The sequence below is a fragment of the Pinus tabuliformis genome, chromosome 1_2 (assembly GCF_031772625.1).
Source record: "Pinus tabuliformis cultivar Carrire ecotype Pingquan chromosome 1_2, CPIR1, whole genome shotgun sequence".
In the NCBI taxonomy this organism is placed as follows: Eukaryota; Viridiplantae; Streptophyta; class Pinopsida; order Pinales; family Pinaceae; genus Pinus; species Pinus tabuliformis.
In genome coordinates, this window is record NC_142298.1 from 263,433,705 (window position 1) to 263,444,858 (window position 11,154).

The window sequence follows — 11,154 nt, forward strand, 5'->3', positions numbered from 1 at the left end:
GTAGTTAGTGTCCCTAGTATATCAGTTTTAAAATTTTCCAATAAATTTCCAATTTCTGCACGTGTTACTCCTTCTATCAAAATTTTATTATCTCTTACAAACCGATCATGTTTTGTCGATTTTAATCTTGTGTTGCCTCTCGAGCTCCTGATACATAAATCAATAATGTCAGCAAAATTTTCCTGATAAATATCTCCTTTTCCCATAATGTTTAATGTTTCAATTCATTGTTCCTTCATGCCCCTAATTAATGCTATTTTTAACACATTATCAGGTAAAGGTAGTGATGCATAAGGAGATCTTTGAATATTATACTGAAAACATTCCACATAATCCTTTAATGTTTCATTTGGTCTAGCTTCCATCTGGAATATTTCGTCCTTCAGTTCTCTAGCCCTGCAATAGTCCTGATATTTTTTAGAAAAGATTCTTTCATTTGATCCCAGTTATTTATAACCCCGCCACCTAATCCCATAAACCATCTTAAGGCAACCCCTTTTAATGTAGAGGGAAATAATTTCAGTTTCTGGGGGTCAGTGGTGTAATCATATCCCCTACACAGCATATCGAACTCAAATAAAAATGCATCTGGATCTTCTGATGTAAGACCGTAGAATGTAGGAATATGTTGAAGAGGGATTTCTTTCATAGGCGCATTTGCTGCAGTATCCACTATGGGGTATTGTAGTGTAGAGGTTTGGGTGTTTGGCTGGTTTTGAGCCATTTGGTCGAATATATGCCAATAACCTTCTGGGATATCTAGGAGGGTATTCCTAGGTTCAGAGGGAATGGCTTTAATAGGAATGGTTTTAATAGCGCTTCCTCTATTTGGGATAATGAGAGTGCCTAATGTCTGAGGAGATTGAGTTTCTTCAAAAATGATTTTTGCAGCACTTCCCTTGTCTGGGTTGTTCAATGGCTGAGTTGTCCCAAGAGGAGACCTCGGTTCCTCAGTTTCCCCTGTCTCTCCTCCTCCTTCACAAAGATTGTTGAAATTCCCTTCTTGCAATAGTTCTAGAGTAGAATTTTCAATTTCTTGAAAGTCCTGCTCTTCAGTTTGACTATGCACCTCAGCAAAGGCTACAGATGGTGATCCTGTGGCCTGAAGGGAACTAGTAGGCTGTCTAGAAATAACTTTTCTGGGTCCTACTGAAGGTTGAGATTCTGCTTTCTTGAAGATTTCGTCTATGAAGGTTGATCGGCCAAGGGTCACTGGCCCCTTAGCTTTTTCTGGCTTGGTTAGAAGTTTGGAATTATTTTCCGGCTTTTTCTGCTTAGTCATGCACACAAATCAACTGCTAGGTTCTACCCAAACAAAACAGAAGCAAATCTATAGGAAAGTGAGTAGGGGAGCAGGATTGTTACATGCTCCACACGTAGGTTCTTAACTTCCGTTTTTAAAACCCAATTCTTCCCTAACAGGTTCTTACACTACTATGAAAAGAAACAAATGGCTACACTCTTTCCCCAGCAACAACGCCAAAATGTCAAGCTATAAAAAGGGCCTCTTTCACCTCTAATTACCTCACATTAGTTTGTCAATCCGGGAACGTTTTGTTATTCCAAAGAGTGTCTCAGTCTGAGACTGTCATTTGCCAGCGTAATGCTAGTAGTACAATGCTAAAAAATACTAGAGTAAATGGATGCTTGTTTACAGCAAATTACTTTGAAAGACTAAACCACACATTCAGAAAACTAAGAAATTTATCAGTCAAGGGTTCAGTAGCAGTAACTAATCCCTTTGTAAACTAATGGAACTAAAGGAAATCAGAGAACAAATCATGGATCTGGGGGCTAGACAGTAAATGTCAATGCCCGCTACAGTCTTAGATCGTTCTTCACACCAAAATAACAATAATGCAAATGACAAGAAATGGAACGGCAGATAAGAAATAGGACAACAAATAAGAAATGGAACAACAAACACGAAATGGAACAGCAAACAGGGAACTGTAACAACAATTAAGTCTAATAAACAACAACACCTTAGTCTACAAGATCAAATGCAATAATCGTGTCCTACAAGAATCAAATGGCAATCCTTTACTTTTAAGGATGAATTCGAACAACACACAAAAATGGAACAACACTGATTAATAATGGATTATAGAACAACGCTTGAAAGCAACTCATACATGCACATGGCACACCTTATTAGTAATCTGATCTTGGTAATCCAGTTATCAATCTTAGTTATAAAGAATACGACTGTATTTCAGAATGGAACAACAATGTCTATGGATTCAACAATCACAAAGAACATAATCCCTAAGATGAGTTTAGTAAAACCAATGAAATAAGTGTACACACAGAGACTCTGTAATTGAACAACAACTGTATTCTGTAAAGACCGACGATATTATATCAGCACTTAAAGGAACAATAATACGTTGCAAAGTTAATACAATGGTTATGTCTCCAGAAACTTCAATAAATCAAACATAACAGAGCGTGTGATGTAAACTAACAGAACATATCAGATTACCGAATAATGCTGATAAGCAAACCACGCATAAACCAAAAGTAATAGCATAGGAGCAAGTGTCCTCCAGGGCCAGGCCCTTTGCCTCCAGGGGTACACCACTTGAAGTTATTCCAGACTCAGAGATGAAATAGCAACCGAGTTTGTATTTATGCATAAGACAGAATTACAATAGATCAGTTCTCAACGAGACTCGATGATCAAAGATTCAATATTAAGAGAAATTACATAACACATAATAGACCCTCTAGGCTAATAGTGTTGCCCCTTTTATAATGGTAAAGGCAGAGATGTCTAGGTGCAAAAATAGTTAAAGCAACGATCCCTCAGGATCAAAGGATCATGAGGGATTCGCTGAACCATTAGTCCTCAGTTATCTATTTTCTTTCTTGCGCCGAGCTGATATCTCCATTTCCTTTCCAGGGCTGATACGCTTTGATTTGGTTTGCCTTGTTTGCATACGGTTCCCCGTCAAAGGGACAGCGGTTAACCCGACCTTGTCCTTTCCTTTGGAACGACAGTCTTTTGTTTTTCCTTTTTCCTGCATAAGAAAATGACAATTGTCAGTGTTTTTGATTTGCATATTAATCTCACAGGTTTTATTACAATTCCTTATCATTTACCTAGTTCATGATGCAAAAGGTTTGTAAGTTCTAATGAAAAGATGCTAAAATAATTACAAAAACATACCTTCTTTAGTACTCCACACCAAGACTGCACCTAGAACATAATTTCCAATTGGTAGTTACCTTAGAAATTTCAGGCCCTGCGGCTATTCTACAAACTCGCATGTGTGAGAGAAAATGACCAAAAACTTGACTTATTTTCCTCGTTAGAGTTTACTACTTAATTTCTTGTCCTTCGCTTTTGATTTTTGTCCTTCTTATTTCAGATCAAACTTGAGATGATTAATTTCCAAATGAGGTCAAATATGTCTCTATATATAGCCTTTCCAAGAGGTCAAATAACCCCTCTCTATGCCAACTTGTCTTTGCTAGGGCCGACTTGTGCTTTTGAGGTTTCCAGGACCTTCTATACTCAAAATAAATTATTTTTCAAGATATATTTGTCCTAGAATGGTCTTATAATCATGATGTTGACTATGTTGACTCTTGGCAATAAATCCTATGACCTAACAAACCCTAGAAGCACGAAGAACATGCTTTTACCTAGAAGACCATCAATAATGAACATGAAACCCATGCTTTAAAATAATAGTTTGTTTTTCTTCTTTTGTTTGTTACATAAGATATATATTGAAATGAGTACAAGAACAATTAAGAAGACCAAAAGTAGTTACATTTCCAATAGGGATGACATTACTTGAGGAAGGGTTGACTTGACTATTTTAAAGCTAAAAATTCAAAATTCAAATTTCAAAATTTCCTGTTTTAAATTCAACATGAAGAACATGTCTTACAATAATTATTTTTACATTACAAGGGATAAAATATAAATCATGAAGGCCAACCATAGCTACAAAATTCAACACTTCCGCTTAGTTAGGGAGGCATTCATAATAACTAGACAGAGGTTCTCCATTATGAACAAATTTCTCTAAGAAAGGGTTATAGAAAGTCATGATCATAATCGGGTCACAATGGTGATGCATGGTAATCCAATACCATCAATCATTTACCTTAATTTGGGTCAACACTCCAAACCTATGGTATATCCTCACCATAATTCTAGTCAATATTTGATACACATGGTAAATGAATTGCATCAACCAATTCCATCATTCAGATTAGTAATTCAAACCTATGGTGTGTCCTCACCCTAATTCAAGTTAGTACTTCAGACACATGGGATATCATTTAGCATACAACTAATCGTCATAATTTGGGTTGGTACCTAACACATCACATCCAAACTAGTCTTGGTTCACCATCATTCGGGTCAATGACACATGGTGAATCACAAAAGGATAAAATCTAACAGAATGATCCACAACATGATGCTAAATGAACATGATGCTCTAGGACTATTCTTCCTAATTCAGGTCATACATGACACAGGAAGAATGTTAGTCCTTTACCAGACCATTCTCCCTGATTTGGGTCAATGTACTTGAAAATGGGATAATCTTCCTAATGCGGGTCATATTACTTGACACAAGGAGAATGCCAATCCATGATGTTATCTCATCAACACTCTCTCTCAATGAGAGAGGCATTCTCCACAAGTCCAAGCTTGTCTCTAAAGTATACAAACTTCTCTCGGGATAAAGGTTTGATAAGAATATCAACAATCTACTCACTAGTGGAGACATACTAGAGCTTCATTACTCCCTTTTGCACCATGTCATAGATGAAGTGGTACTTGATCTTGATGTGATTCGACCTGTCATGGAAAACCAGATTCTCTGTTAGCTTCACATAGCTTTGATTATCATAGTATATCATTATCTATTCAAGCGCATGATCAAACAATCTCGTGAGTAACTTCCGAAGCTATACTACTTCACAACTTTCCAAGCTAGTTGCAATATATTCTACCTCATAAATACTAAGTGCGAAAAAATTATGCTTCCTACTCATCCATGAAATCATATCAAAACCCAAATTGAAACAACCTCTAGAGGTACTCTTTTTTCTTTAACACTCCTTGCCCAATCTGCATCTATATATCCCTATAGTTGCATGTCGTCGTTTGATACATATCTCAAACCAAAGTAAATCATACCATGAAAATATCTCAATATGTTATTTACTGCTATCTAGTGATCATGTCTTGGTTCCACCTAGAATTGGCTCAACATGTTCACTGCAAAGAAAATGTATGACCTGGTTTTAACCAAATCCATCAGTGAGCCAATAATCTTTTGGTACATGGATGGATCTACCAAATCAAAATTGGAGTCTCTAAACTTTCTCAGATTTGTCACCATGGGTGTCGACATCGACTTATAGTCCATTCCAAACTTCCACAGGATCTTAATGATATATTTTCCTTGAACAAGAAATATTTCATCAGGATTCTACCATACTTCTAGCCCCAAACAATAATACATCAAACCAAGATCCTTCATATCAAATTTAGAGGCCAACTGCCTCTTACTTCGAATAATAATACGATCCACACCTATCAAAACCAAGTCATCAATGTACAATAACAAAATCATCGGTTCATTATTTTCGACCTTGAAGTATAGGTTTGGATCAACATCACTTTTGGAGAAACCAAGTCTTGTTAGATAACTGTCAATTCATGTATACTAGGCTCTCGGTGCTTGCTTAAGTCCATACAAGGCTTTCTTCAACCTAAAAATGTGAGACTCTCTACCATGGACCTCAAAACCTTGAGGTTTCTCTATGTACACTTCTTCCTCAATCACACCATTAAGAAATATAGTATTTACATCCATTTGATGTAAGTTCCAACCCATGGAATAAGCAATCATTAATAATAGATATTATGGTAATGTACTTGGTAATCAGATAAAAAGTCTCATCATAGTCTTCTCCCTCTTTCTGGGAGAACCCTCTAGCCACAAATCTCACCTTGTATTTTTCAATACTGCCATCCACTACATGCTTGATCTTGTATACCCATTTTGACGACACCATTGGTTTGCCTTTAAGTCTAGGCACAATTTCCTATACATAATTCTTCATAATTAATTGATTTTCTTCTAACATTGCATCCTTCCAAACTTGCTAGTTAGTTTCTTCTTCAAAAGTGGAAGGTTCAACATTAATAATATTAGTCATTAAAGTTTCATATCTATAATACCTCTTTGGTCTCTTGCTTTCCTTGAAAGAGCCACGTGGTGCTGAATGTCCTTTTGCTTCTTGCAAGGTAGATCTAAACCATATTGGCCTCTTTTTTCATGTAGGAACAACAATCATATCCAATGGTTCACTAGGTGCTTTTGGCTCTTCTTAAAGTTCTTCAGGATGTTCTGAAATATTATATGGACCGGTAACTTCTTCCTTGGGAATTCATGTTCTTTTCCACCATCAGAATCCATGGATACTTCTTTATACTTCGAATATGCTACATTCTCATCAAAGGTCACATCTATGCTAACTTCAACCTGTCTTTGACCTAGAACATAGATTCTATAGGCCTTTGATGACTCACATTAGGGGAGTTTTGAGGTCTAAAATGGGCCTACTAAAGAAATTATAAAATAACAGTGGAAATAATAAAATAAGATTAGATTACATCATCAAATTTTAGAGGGAAAAAATAAAAAAAAACTATATTTTCAACTTGTATTTTCAACTTATCTCCCTATGGGTTTACTCAAGTTTCGAGCGGAAACACTCTTTGGATGCATAATTTGATTCCTCATCCAAGGAGTACCCATGTTGCATACTTTCGATGGACCCTGCTACACAAAAAATGATAAATACATGAAAAACATGATTGCAATCACGTTTTTTCATGTATTTCTCATTTTTCATGTAGCAGGGTCCATCAAAAGTATGCAAAATGGGTACTCTTTGGATGAGGAATTAAATTTTGCATCCAACGAGTACTCCTGCTCAAAATTTGAGTAAAACCTTAGGGAGATAAGTTGAAAATATGAGTTGAAAAAATAGTTTTATTATTTTATTCCTTTTTAATATTTTTACTTTTTTACTCCAAAAATGGTGAATCATCCCCCATGGTTGACATCATCATCTTGAATCCTATTGGTTCTTATAAAGTTTATTTTGGTTGTACATTTTTCTTAGGAGGTCCATTTTAGACCTCAAAAGTCCCCTAATGCTTTATCGAATGAATATTCCTTTCTTTCTTGAAGGCTCTAACTTCCTTCTCTTACCTTTCGGTACATGAATATAAACATGACAACCAAATATTATTAATTGACTAACCTGAGGTTTCTGTCTAGTGAAAGCTTCTTTAGGAGTTATGTTTTACCAAAATTCGATGAGGAATTCTATTTTGAATGTAGAAAACTGTCATAGATGATTCGCTCCATAGAAACATAGGTAGGATTTAATCGTGCATCATTTCCTTAACAAATTCTTCAATAGATCTGTTATTTATTTCAACAACTCCATTCTGTTGTGGATTGTAAGGGACTATTAGATCCCTCTTAATCCCAACTTCTTTACAAAAGACAACGAGCTCCTTGGAGGTATATTATACTCCATTATTAGATCTCAATATCATGATCTTCTTTCCTTTCAAGTTTTCAACTTCAACCTTAAATTCCTGGAACTTGTCAAAGACTTCATCTTTTGTCTTCATGAAGTATATCCATGTCTTTCAAGAGAATAACCAATAAATATTACATAGGACAAAGAGCCTCAAGAGATTTCACTGGCATTGGACCACACGAATTAGAATGGACTAGGTCCAAAATTTCCTTAGATATACTTTCATTTCTTGGAAAAGGCTCCTTAACATTCTTTCCAAGTTCCGAAACTTTACAAACTTCTTCATGCCTTACCCATGATTTTGGAACACCTAAAAGAATTTGTTTTAAAGTAGGAAAATCTCTATAGTGAAGGTGAGTGTATCTTCTATGCCAAGGTTCACATGGATTAATATCAATATGTACAAATTATTGAGAAGGTTGTTTCAATAGTCTATATAACCTTCCTTCATGAATTCCAATTAATCTGGCATAATCTATACTAGAGCCCTTTGGCCATACAAGAACTATGCCATCAAAAAATGCTACTCTATCTCCCTTAAATTCCAAACAAGAAATATAAACCAAATTCTTTCTCAAACCTCGTACATATAATATGTTTCTTAGATGAACATTTTCACTTTATTACAACTTAATAGAAGCCCTCCCAATGCCGTTAACTGCAAAGTTGTTGTTGTCTCCAAGTTCTACATTTTGAGATAATCTTCTTTCCATTAAGTTTGTGAGGTTGGAACGATCTCTCATCATGTACTTTGAGGCACCACTATCCACTAGCCATAAATCACCACTATCTATAATAGAACCTATAAGAGTAGAAAAGTAAAAGAAATCATTGTCACTGAATTCTTCATTCTTGGGTCTCTTAGGAAGTTCTTCCAGATTGGTTGTGGTGGCACTGTGCTACTTTCCCTTTCTCTTTCAATCATTCATTGTTTTTGGAAAATTTTATCTATAGTGACCAAATTTGTGACATTTATAGCATTGAACTTTCGACATATCTCTCTTTCCTTGAGGAGCAGGTCTTCTTCCTTCATTTCTTCTTTGAAAACCAAACTTCTTTTTTCCTCCACCCTTCCTAAAATGTGTTGCATATGCTTGAGAGTCACCTTCTTTGAATATTTGAACCTTCCCTCTTAACACAAGCCTTGATTCTTCTTGAGTACATGCAATCCATAGTTCATCAAACTTTGTAATTTCTTTTCTACCGCATATTCCTGCTGCAAATGAATCCCATGATTCAGGTAAACCATTAGGTGCTAAAGTCTCTAATTCCTTTTGATGAATGATTTCATCAAGTGATTAGATTTGATATATCAATTGATAAATCCTCATGAAATATGAGGCTATTGTATCATTTATTTCTATTCTAACATCACAAAGCTCATTCTTCAAACTTATTTCTTGACCAATCTTGTTGATAGTGTATAATCCAATTAGCGCATCATACATTTTATTTGAAGAGTCAAGATTTGCAATATATGGAATGAAACTTTCTCTAGCAGAATCTACAATGATTCTTCTTGTTGTAATATTATCTTTCTCAAATTTTAGTTTTTCTTCATCCTTTTTAGTTTTAGTGACCTTGCCTTTCACAATACCTAAGACATCATTCTTTGCAAGAAGGAGATCAATCCTTTTTTTGCCAATCCATAAATGTAACACCCTAGTTAAAAATCCATGTAAAAAAATACAAGATCATGGTCATGGGACACATATTCCAAGCTAAATGTTGGGAAAAACATCCTAGTGGGTGTTAATTCAATTTATTATGGTTAAGGAAATTGGCAAATGCGATGGAAAAGGATTTGGAAAGGCATGATGAATTTATTGGAATTTTATTTATGAAAATAAAGGAAATTAGGAGAAAAGGAATATCAAAGGTCACAGGTTTCTTGTGAGGAGGAAATTGAAGGAAAATAATGGAAAATGAAGAAAGTAGAGGCCTCATTGGTAAAAAGGCTTATGAGGACCAATTGGCAAGTTTTTTTGCTAAGAATTTTGTGAGTTCAGTTTTGGAGCCCTCTCTTTATTCTCTCTCTCATACTCTTGGACACTTAGAGTTTTCTTGCAACACTCTTGGAGAGTATGGCATACATGGAGTTTTGGAGCAAGAAGGGAAAGGAAGAGCCAGAACGCACAAGAGAACATCAGGATCAACAACTACAACTGGATTTATTTTTAGGTATCGAGTTGCATGTATGATTTCGTTGCTATTTTTGGCATGCGTGTGGTTTCTTGGTTATGGTCGGTCATTGGCATGGAGAATTTCCTGGATTGATAGTGGATTTTCATAGCCTTGCCATTTCCTGGATATTCATGGTGTTGTGGGTTTATTTCTTTATTTTTCTAGTTGGTTCTCATGTTTCCTTTAGCTTGGGTTGAGTTATTAGTTCTTGGAGCCTTGGTTGGACAAATGCTCTAAAATCCCTGTAAGGGCTTGGGTTGAGTTATTAGTCTTGGATCCTTGGTTGTACAAACACTATGGAAGCCCTTTAACATCTTGGGTTGAGTTAATAGTCCTAGAAGCCTTGGATGGACAAATGCTTTGTAAGCCCTTGGTGGGTTGAGTTACTAGTATCGGAAGCCCTGGTTGGAAAAACACTTTGGAAGCCTAGAAAAACTATGGGTTGAGTTACTAGTCCTAGAGCCTTGGTTAGACAAATGCTCTGGAGCCCGACAACAACCATGGGTTGAGTTACTAGTCCTGGAAGTTTGATTGGAACAAGCGCTCCAGAGCCCTGGATAGCTTGGGTGGAGACCAATCTGGTGATGGTTTTGTGATGTACGATCGTGAGGTGCAACCACTATTTGATGGGTTGAGGTGGTTTGGCCTTTAGAAGCCCTAGATGGTTTTGATTTGTGTTTTATGAGATCCCACAGTCATGCTTGGAATATGGCATGGGGGTGACTGGTTGAAGAGAGATTTGGCTCAACCATGTCTATAGCCGAGTGAAATGTGGTAGTCCCATACCAGGTTGGATTTTGCATCATTAATATGAGATTATTTATCCTTGTCATCTCATGAGTATTATACTGGTTTATATGTGGATTATATGGTTGTTGTTTCCTTGTTATTTCTGTTGTTATTATGATGGTTATGAATATGTATTATGATAGTGGCTATGTATGGCTCCCATCATGCTTTTAATTGTATATGAATGAACAATGTATCTATGGCCTAATGGATGAAGCTGCAACTAATGTGTTGAGGCATCAATGCTTCTTAGTGATTCTCAGGTTAGTACAATACCCCTATGCTTAGATCTGTTGTTTACACCTGTAAATTACATTTTTGTGATATGTTTGACGAAATGGTTGTCATGGCTAGTAGGGGTCCAGTCAAGGATTTGTTTAAGAAATTGCATTTGTATCATAATTCCACTGTTATATTTCTATTATGAAGGTACCATTGAATTCTGGGCAGTGACTTGGGCTCTGGGCCTGAAAAAGTGTTTCAAATCTCGGGGATGCTAGAACAAAACTGAGAAAAATAGTCCCTAGATGCTGGCATACCATGTTATGGGAGCATCTAGAGCCTTCTGGATGTTGGCATGCCCAT